Source organism: Oenanthe melanoleuca, chromosome 4 (genome assembly GCF_029582105.1).
Source record: "Oenanthe melanoleuca isolate GR-GAL-2019-014 chromosome 4, OMel1.0, whole genome shotgun sequence".
Classification (NCBI taxonomy): domain Eukaryota; kingdom Metazoa; phylum Chordata; class Aves; order Passeriformes; family Muscicapidae; genus Oenanthe; species Oenanthe melanoleuca.
The window spans coordinates 64,926,593-64,937,648 of NC_079337.1; positions in this window are offsets into that span (position 1 = coordinate 64,926,593).

Consider the following 11,056-nt stretch of genomic DNA (forward strand, 5'->3'; position numbering starts at 1 on the left):
CAATCACCTAAGGTTTAATCCCGACCTGACCTGTTCTTCACTGGATCCACTTGGAGTGAAATGCACCCAATCCAGCCAAACAACTGAGAATTTGGTGCAAAAAGTCCTGATTTAGATAGCTGTAAGCAGTGGGAAGTGCTGGCTGGATGAACAGGACTCTGATGGGATGCTGGGATCACAGAGCACAGAGCTGTAAGCATTCCCTGTGTTCAGTGCCAGCAGAGATGGCTCAGGGCTTCTCAGGGCTGCACTTGCATTTTTCAACTTTCCCTCCCCAGCCCCTTTTTGTAGCAGGAGTAGAGGCTGACATCTCCCCTGGTACACACGGAATAGGACTTGTCCTGCCCTCCTGTGGGGGTTATTGTAGGGTTATTGTCATCAGGACAGACTCAGGAGCTCTCTATATTCCGGTCTTGAAGTTTGTAGTTTATTGTTAGGGCGTGGGTATATGAGGGAGAGAGTGTAAGAGAGAATAAGAGAGTAGAGAGAATAGAGCACAGAGAGTAAAGAGAGTGATTTCCAGTTTAAAATAAAATAAGTATTCTTCTATGTTGAATATTCTAATTTCCATAACCAATCTACTACAAAATACTAATTTCCTAATATTTGCATGCAACCTGTAGGAATCATTCTATTACCATGTTTTATGGCTTTCTTATCTATAAACCTTATCTCTAAACCTTTCCTGCCATACTTGGAACAGGATGTCTGTTGGTTCTTTGGTATTTGTGGCATTTGCCATTATCTAAACAAAGGAAGAGGCACTAAACCTTCACATGGTTGCCCTCATCTCAGCCCCACAGTTGAAAACTGCTATCATTTCCATTTCACCCATGGCTTCAAAATCTTTCACCATGCACTCATATTTATAAGGTTTTTCTATTTGGTTGTTCCCCACAGCTCCCTTCTTTCCCTGTCCCTCCCTGCTGGTGTGCCAGTGTCCTACCCCAGGAACAGAGTAGGATGCTTTATCCTGTCCTCTTCCAAAGGGAGAGAGATTCCCCCTCCTTCCCTCACAGGCACAGTGTAAATCCTTCCACTGCTTTTGAGAAACCACCATCATCTCACTTCACACCCTTGGAAGTGCTCTCCTAATCTCCACTCTAAATTTCTTACAGTCATTTAGGCCATAAGACAAGGAGGAAGGGATACAGATTGGAAGAGGGGAGATTTAGGTTAGATATTAGGAAGAAGGTCTTTCCTGTGAGGGTGGTGACACACTGGAACAGGTTGTCCAGGGAGGTTGTGGATGCCCCAGTCAAAGCAAGGTTGGATAAGGCCTTGGGCAACCCTCTCAAGTGGAAGGTGTCTCTTCCCTTGGGAGGGGAAATTGGGACTAAATGATCCTTAAAGTCCATTCCAACCCATTAACATTCTACGATTCTAGAGTTTACTTCAACTTTTTCTCATGTGTCTCTTCCCATCTGCCCTCCCTTAAGGAAAAATCACTTTTGTAGGGTCACTTACAAAGGGCAATCCTGTCTTCTCTTTATCTTCATTTTGGTAAAACACTGCTGGAGCACATATTTCTCCAAATCCCTGTGGTACAGTAAATCTTCTTTTCCCAATTATCCTCTTCTTTATTCTGTTGCAGTTATTCTGCCTCTTTTTTCACAAATAACCTGACCAGAACTGTGTGTTGTATGCCACAGTCACACATAGCAGAATTAATAATTTCTTATCTCAACAGTTAAAAAAAAAAAATATATCAATGTTTTTATAGCTTCCTGTTCTTCTCATCTTCTATCATGCCCCATTAATAACCTCTCAGGATCTGCAATAATTTTTCTCAGTAGTTGTACATTTCTTGGCACTTTCCTGACTGCACTTTCTTCATTTCCATTATCCCAGTAGTTGAGCAGGTCTGTTTCTTCCTGTCTGACATTTTTCTCCTCACTTTATTGACAGCACTTCCTTACTTACTGCCAAACCAAATGATCAATTTCCTACATTTTTGTGTCAGGGTCACTGATGAAAATATCAAGTAAAATTGGTCCCAGTGCTGATCCTCAAAAAGTGCATCTGAAGAGTTCTTCCAGGCAGGAAGGTCTTCCTATCATATGATCCATTCCCAAATGCCTTTAAAGGGGATTTTTTGCACCTGACAGCTTCTTAGCAATTCCATCTCACTCTGTCCTGGTGAAAATTCTCCATGTGGCTCATTACATGAAATGCTTTCCTCAAGTCCAAAGAGATGAGAGCCAGAGCACTGCCTGTCTGCAGAATGTAATTTCTGTTACAAGAATAAAAACAGACTGAGTTTTTTTGGCTTGGTCTAGACTTGGGAAATTCAAGTTTCATTTTATCCCATAATCCTTTTACCTTCATGTCATTCACTAATTCTTCACTTGAAAATCTGTTTTTCATCCCTAACATATTATTGAGGTCAGGTTAATTGGTCTACACTTGGTGAATTCCATTTTCTTCCATTTTGTAAGGAGCAGTGTGCTTGCTGATCAATAGCCAGTGTCCTAGATTTTTGAAAATATAATGTTCATTTCTGTTAATTTTTTCACATTTTGAAATTTAGTCAGCTCAGCCTCCCCTAGCTGAGACTGACTTACATCTTTAGATAAAATCTGCTCCAAAGTGTCATCCTCTTCTCATCCATTCCACCTTTAACCCCAATGGTCAAAATTTGTAATTGTATTTTTAAAACCAAGTGTTATCATCAACATTATCATCATCATGATCAACAGAAATATTCCCTGTATCATCATCTCCCATATTAAGACAGGTAGAAAGAATATTTTATATTTTGGTTCTGGAAGACAGTTTAGGAAATGCATTTCTTTCTTTGCCCTTCATTTCCTTTGGGAGCATCTTTTACCTTTTTATGTTTTTTTCTAACAAAATGAGGAGATCAGTCCCCATTCCTCTGATGTTTTGTCAGACTTGTCTGAACAGATGGCAGATTCTCTAGGGCAAAATTTGCCTCTAACTGTGTGCCTGAACTGGGTCTATTATTTGCTAGTGATAGTAATCAAAGATAAAAATGTCAATCCCACTTCCTTTTTTCTTTACTGAAAGGTGAGCTGGTATCAGGAAATATAAGAATTAAGTTTTTGAATAGAAATTTGCATGAAATTTGCACAAAGACAATGCACCTGTAAGAACTAGGGTTCTGTAAAAATTTTGCAAAAGTTTCTGTTTAATAAAGTACATAGAAAAACTTGAAAGGTATTTAACAGTAATGAAATGATGTTATTTTCTTAAGAGATTTGTTTGGTTTTTTTTTTAAATGTCCCAGCCATGGAAATATAAAATGTAGCAACACATCCAAAGGGGAAGGGAAGGACAAACTATAATTTCAGTATGTTATGAAAGATAAAATCTATCTTCCAAAACACCACAGAAATCACTTCCTTGCAGTTGTGTCTATGGCTTATATGGCTTAAACGTTCCAGACTCTATTTTGTAGCATCCTTGATGGTTCCTTCTACCTCATAAATGCCCAGTAAAATAGAAGCAGCTTGTATTTTCAATTCAGGGAACTGCAGTTATGTGCTTTGCTCTGGCATCAGATTGCAAATCAGTCATATTTTTGTGGCATACTTCTGTAGGTTGAAATTTTATCTAGTTTCTCTCACTCAAAAAAACTTCTGAATCTCCACCCCAATACCCTCCTTAACCCAGTCAGTAACTTTACAAGACTGAGCATATTAATGTGATTCTGAATTGCCCATTCATCCTAGAGTAGAACAATTTCTCCAGCACAAAAGAGCTTTTTATAACAAATAAAGATAATTATCTACTGACCATTTGTCTAAAAAAAGCAGTAAAAGACAATACCCTTAAACAGCTAAAGCCCAAACATTAGTATAATTTATGGAACAATGCTAATTAATTTGCCTGAAAACTTTTAATTTATATGCTTTTGTTTCTCATTGGTTTTCTTACAGGCAGTCTCTGATGTCACATGAAGCTCCCTAATTTTCATATGTAGCAATGGTCATAATTAATTCTCTGGTGAAAAATCTGCTTCTCACTCATTGACCATGCTGAAGAATGAGCATCAGTGAGAAGAGATGTGGAAAAGATCTTGCTATAACTGGAATAAATGCTGAGAGTAGGAAGGAGGAAATGGGTACTGCAACCAGGGAAAATGTCAACAACATTACTGGGACTATTTGCAGTCACCAAAGTGATCTATGTTATTTCAAGTGTCTCATTTTTAGATTATTTAATCCCTCCAATTTTGGATTAATTTACCAATTTAATTAAAATGTTGCTGGAGTTGGTGGCAATGTCGAAATATCAGCTTTCAAATTCCAGGGTCAAAAAAGAAAGAAGTTTTGTCCTTGTTCAGACAACTTCCACTGATGCAAATTTATTAAATTGTGTACATGTTTTTACCTTAATTCTGAATGCTTTGGTATGGCACAAACAGAAGATTCTGAGAATTGCATGTAAATGCAAAGTTTCTAGTACATTAGGGATGCTTTAGGACATCCCACCTGGCCTGAAGGTCTCCCACAGAACCTTTCAATGATGAAAGGTGTTGTGTCTTGAAAAGCTGAGGATAATTTAATCAATCTTTTGCTTTACATCATAATTTAATTTTCCTCTTGCCTTGAGGAGATACAAACGTTCATTGTCTATTTTGTTGAACAGTGTTCACCACGAGGCCACCAAATAGAGCGAGGGGGGAGCAGGACTACAGAGGAGCCAGCTCTGTGCTGAGCTGAAACCTGCAGCTGAATGGGGCTGCAGGAGCTGGAGCCAAGCAGAGCTCAGCCTGGAGCCCTTGGGGGATAAGACAACAGGAATGGAGATGCTGTTTTCTCATTTAATAACTTCCCACTTTATGCAGCATGTAAAACCAGAAGGCAGGACTGTGCACCCTGGTTTCTTTGTTTTCCCAAATAATTGGGGATTTCTGTTCCTATAGACAAAAAACCAAAAGCCTTGATGTAACAGGTGCAAACATGCTGAGCCACATGAACACGAACACCTGCATGTGCTCACACTGAAAATCCTGGATTGTGGGGAACAGTGCCCTGACAAAAATGGGAAAAAATATAGATTTGAACATTCATGTTGCAGAAAGCAGGAGTGACCCTGGCAGCTCTGTGCTATCAGAATGCAGCACCACCAGCAAGCTGCATGTCTGATCTCTTTTACAAGCTGCTGGGACAGCTGATGAAAGTGTGAAAATAGCTGGGTTTTTTCATTTTCATGGTGAAATTTATGTCTTGCACAGCTTACTTCCAAGGCCAAGGAAATAAATAACATGCAAACACAAGCCATGGAGGAGCACAGGCAGATCTGTGTGCAGCTTTCAAAGCTGAGGAGCAGCACAGAAAGAGGCTCCTTGTCAACCACTGCATTTTTACAGAGCTGCTTTAAACTGCATCAAAGCACCACCATGGCATTTACATCTTCACTTTTACTGCTGCAATGTGAATGTCTCACATTCAAAATCTGCCATGTCATATCCAGTTTGCCTGAAGCCTCTGAGACAGAAATCAGACTAGGAGGTGTCACAGACATCAAGGCACAAGTTCTGGTGCAGCAAATAAAGGTCTTATTTTAATGTCTCCATCACCACTAGCCCACAGCAGAACTGCATTTTGTTTGCATTTTTTCCATTCCCTTAACTTTCTCAGGGAAAAGAAGCAGGTGAAGGCTATCAAGCTTTAGCCATTTTATTGTTTTCCCTTCATTATTTGCACTGCTATAAGGCTTTGTTATTTTGACAGGTTCATATTCACCCTGATAGTAGGCAGTAGTAACTTGCTTATTCATATTGGTGAACTTGGAAAATTACTTTTCTCAAACAATCTTTCCTTCTGCTGGGTTTTGAGAATTAGGCATTGACTGCAAATTGCCACATGGATATTTATTCTTACTGGTAAAATATTTTTTTTTTTTTTTTTCTTATAAACCCCAGTATTTACAAAGTTGGGAGTCTTGTTTACAAAGACTTGTTTACAAAGTTTACAAAGCGGGGAGCCATGATTACTTTATATTTTCTTCATATACCTGTACATCCAGAATCATCTTCAGGCAGAACACATCTTGCTAGAATAAAATGAATTAACTTGAGTAGTTCTGAATTCACAAGACAGGCTTAATAAAGTTTTTGCAGCCCTGTCAATATGTGGGCAGCACTGGCTGAAGACAGCAAGAGATTGTCCCTGGTTCTGGAGTCAAGGTCAAGGTAACTCACAGTTGTTTTCCAACACAGTAAGGAAGTTCAAGCAGTTTGGGTTTTTCTGTTTTTTTTTTTTATTTTTTTTTTTTTTTTTTTTTTTTTTTTTTTTGGGGGGGGGTGGGTTTGTTTTGTTTTGGTTTGGTTTTGTTTGGGTTTTTTTTTACTTTGCATAAAAATGAGAAAAGGACTTCTTGATATGTGACATATATAAATGGTTCCCTTCTACCTTTCCCCTTCCAAGGTTCAAATCAAAGGTTCCAGGGTTCACACAAAAGACTCTTTCCTCTGTGCTGTGATCAGGACACACATCAGAGATGTGAGAGGTGCAAATCTGGGTGTCCTGACAGTTTTCAGTCAGTGACATCTCAGGAGAAACTCCTCCTGGCTTTACTCAGATTTATGGATATTTTATAAATGAGAGTTTCAACAAGACTAGGGCATAAAGAAGTTTCCTTGTCAAGAAATCAGTGTTTTGTCACAATTCTCTTGAGTTTAATGAGATATCCAAGCAGCTAAACACAAGCATAAGTTTTCCTTGCCATTTTCCAACAGTGATAGCATCCATCATGTCACCAAGAACTGTAAATGGCCAAAGAATAGAAATTAAAGATGAAAGAAGCCTATGATTTATTTATTTTGATTTTTACAAGCTGTAATAGAAGAAAGTCTAAGCAGTGTCCTTTTGTCCTTGGAGAAAAAAATCCATGCAGGGAAAAATACGACTTAAATAAACTCCACAAAGTCAGACACAGGCCTGTCTTCTGTTCTGACAGAACACTGATCCTGGAACAGGTGTAGGAAAATAAATCATTGATTGTCCTGCCCTGATCACAACCACACACATGATCCCCATAACAACAACTATGCACTAACTACCATCAACTACATGAAAAATGCTAATTTGGAGACAGACCTGTGGATTGTGGCAGAAAAATCTCTCTGTATGAACTGAAAGTATTTTTTAAAAATACTGAAATGCTAAGCTAGTCCTTAGATGTACAAAAAAGGTCTCAAAATCCAGATATGGAAGTGTTCTTTCCATCAGGTGTACCCTACAGGAAGCAATGCTGCATAAAGACCTCAGAATGCACAGGAGATGATCCACAAATGCTGAAGGGGTGTGTCAGTGAAGCTTTTGATCATAAATCCAAAGATCACCTCTCTGAAAAGTTATCTTGAGAAATTATTTTATCCTTGAAGGCTGGCATGTGTTTGTGTTTGGGTCTGCTGATGAGTAAGGATGGGAACAGATTTTATAGGGGCAGATTTAATCTCTTCAGATTTACAGTTTAAATAACAATAAAACAGCAGTTTGGGATATAAATTGGACTTTTTTTTCAGTAGAGGATCAAAAGAAAATAAACTCCAGAAAAGCTCACTGAGATTCTAGACTCAGAATTGCTGGGATCCCTTCAAGTGTGATCATATTGTCAAATATGTTCTTTTGGATTGTTTTTGCAAGACATTTTTAGGAAGAGAAGGAGCTGGGCTTCTTTAACACATCACTCTGTTCTGATCTTGGAAACTGGGAGCCTCTGAATTGCTTTCAGCATATTTATGGCTCCTACAACAGCATTAACAGAACAGCTTCAGCTAAATTTCATTTCAAGGTTTCAACCTGTTACCTGAAGGGGTCAGCAAGGCACCTAGTTTTGTCTGCTCTATCTTTCTAATCTCTCTAAGCCTGTCACAGTCCCTGCCATAATCCTGCTGTGATACTAAAAATGATCCTGTGCATGTTTAGTCAGGGGGTTTCAGTCCCAGAAGACTGAGCAGTGCTTGCAGCTACAGGTTTTTATTTTTTATTTACCTGATGTCTTTGTAATGTGTCTCCCCTGTGCACTGCCCATGCTGCTGTCACTGATTTGTACCAACATTTCTGAGTGTTTTGCTGATCACACACCTGCTATCAAATCCCTGAGGTGTCTTGCAGGTCCATTCAACCCCCAGTTAAAAATCAGACATTCCATCCTCCCACCCTATTTGCCATCAATTGCACAGAATCACGTGTACATGGAGTTTTGGTCTCATTTATGCATGTCATTTTAGTCTTGTATATTTGTGTGTGGTCTTTCATCTCTTGTGTGTCCCTATGCAATGGAATATTTATAAACCAACACTGGAAATTTTTCTGAAAAGGAATGTGTCCCAGAGGACAGTGATCAGATTGAGTCAGTGTTTTATACTTTGGCTAGTTGAGATTTTAAATGTACTATGCATTTTGAACCAAATTGCAGAGTTTTCAGAAGAAAGCTTCTACTTCTAAAGTGCTGAATGCTCTCCTGCTGATTTTTGTATCTGAACAAAATAAATCAAAGAAGAGACTAAATTTCAAGCAAAAACCCTTTTAATTTCATCACTTACAGTTATATTATTTTCAGCAGCCTTTTACCCATGCCTTCTGCTGCATGTCACTATGAAAACTATTTTACAATTAACAGTATGAAGTCACTTATATTGTCCAAGAGCTTTCATTATCCATAGCATATTAGACTTCTGAAATGGGAATTTGGAAAGGACTCATATTTTGGTGACATTCTCTGGCAACTCCACTCAAACATGCCTATGCTGAAACAATTATTAGCATTTTCACTAAAAATGAGAGATTATGTAATGTCTTTGATGGGAGGAAGTGGTGCAGAATGAGGGCATGTGACAGGACTTTGCAGGGCACAGCCAAGGGGACAAACTGTGCGAGACCTTCTCTACTCTGAGCTCTCCTGAGTGCTCATTCCAGTCAGAGACACTCTGCAGACATCACCCAGACAGAAACCATGTCCTACAGGCTCATTTTCCTGTGATAAAGCTTTGCCCAACTGTGTAACATCACTGCCTCCTTTTATATATTGCTAGCACTGCTCCAACTCCCACAGAAAGATTTCTCTGAGATCCAGTTGGGAATTTGGCATGGGATTTGGTTTCTGATGGGAAATACATTGCTAGCAAAATATATAGCTGTCCAAAAAGATCTCCTGTCTTCATTTTGTTGGCAAAAAAAAACCCAAACAAACAAACAAAACCCCCAAATAAACCAAAACAAATTAAAAATGCACAAAAAACACAAAAAACCCAAACAAACAAACAAACCCCAAAATAAAACAAAAAACCAAAATCTCAGAAATATTCTTCAAAAAAAGCATCTAGGAAGCTAAATTTTTACTTGAAATATAAAAAAAACCCTGAAATGGATTTTTCAACATCTGTTTTCAGGGGAAAGAATTTTTCTGGTGACAGTTTGACATAAAAAAATAATTGAAAGTAGAAGATTTTTCAGAGAGAAAGATTTAATTTCTTTTTCTGTCTTTATTTTCCATTGAGTCCTGTGGACTTCAGATTGAAAATGAAAGGATGCTAAAGATTTTAAGTGATCTTAATACACAGACTATCTTCAGTAAAAGAGCATCACGACTGGGATGCTGTTCATTAATTTTCCTCTGAGTATTAACAGCAGCACTGGCTGATGCCATTAGAAAGGGACAGAAGTTGAGACCTCAATGCACAGGGAGAGATCCCTGTGCCTAAAGAGTGATTTGGGCTTCAGCTCCTGCCCTTGCTTCCCCAATTAGTTGTGCAATCCAATTAGAGAGGAAGCTGATTAGAGACCTCTAACTCAGGCACCACAATAACTCAGTAGTCCTGTGGGCATCAAAACTAATGTAAGCTGCTTTACTGTGGATTTCTGTCTTTTCCTTCATCCACTAGTTCACCAAGTTATCTTAGGGTGCAAACTTACCAGTGTTTGATCTTAAGCCTTCCCTTTACTGGGTATCTCTGGTTTTGGTGACTTCTGAGACACTCACTGTTATTGAAAATTGAGCTGAAACCAGCCACTGAGATCAGAGTTAGGGACTGAAAAAAAAAATAATAGCAGTAAAAAATTAATTAAAAATAAAATTTGCAATTAGGCTTTAATTTTATGGCAAACTCCATGTCAGTCCATACCAGGCATGCAGACTCTGTCACCTCTGTGCACTTAATTTACACTCAAGCTTGGATTCTGTGACCAGCTCTGCAGTTTCTGCCTGCAGAGGATCAGATGGAGCAGAGGACTGAGCTAATGAGGACTCACAGTTATTAAAATGAAGGCAGGGCTGTCACCCAGGGTTTTCACAATTCCTCATTACAAGGCCTGGGATTGATTTCTGAATTAGTGTGAACAGGTTCAAGCTGTTCTGCCCTGCCCACCAGATTACCTGATTTTATGGTGGAAGATTCACCACTTTTCCTGAAAAAGACAGGAAGAATTCAAGTTTTATAATCAGAATTAAGTAAGCAAAAAAAGTTTGTGACTTTGGCTCTTTAATGACTTATTCAGGATGCTGGGTGTCATCCCTTGGATTTTGTGTTGTCATCAAATAATGTAGTAGAAAGCCACTGGTCTGAACAAACATCAGACAGAAAGTCTGAGAGTGTGGATTTCAATCAGAATTTCCTTTCTGAACATCTGAATCACACCAGTCCCCAGAAAATATGTAATTTTTCCATTCTTGGGCACACAAAGCCAGGTCTACAGTGGGATCAATCATGGTCTGATGAAGGGGAAGAGAACCAATCAGTTTAATGAAGTGCCTCCTGCTGAGACTGAATACTTGATCCAGGAACTACATTTTATAGATGAAGGTTATGCACAAATGGTAGCCACAGCTCAGTGGAAAAAAATGATGTGAAAATAAAAGGGCATGAAAAGCACATCCAATTCAAAGTTCTGTAAGTACCAGATCATCATGAAATCCCTTTAATAAATTTATGAAGCCTTGAATTAATGTTAGTGGGGTTGGCTGAGATTTTGATAGTACTAAGAGTGTTAGGAAATGCCCCAAAAGTTGAAAGGAAGAGTTGAACGGAAATTCACAAATAGACTAAAATTGATGGAGAACCTCAGGACATGTGACCACATGA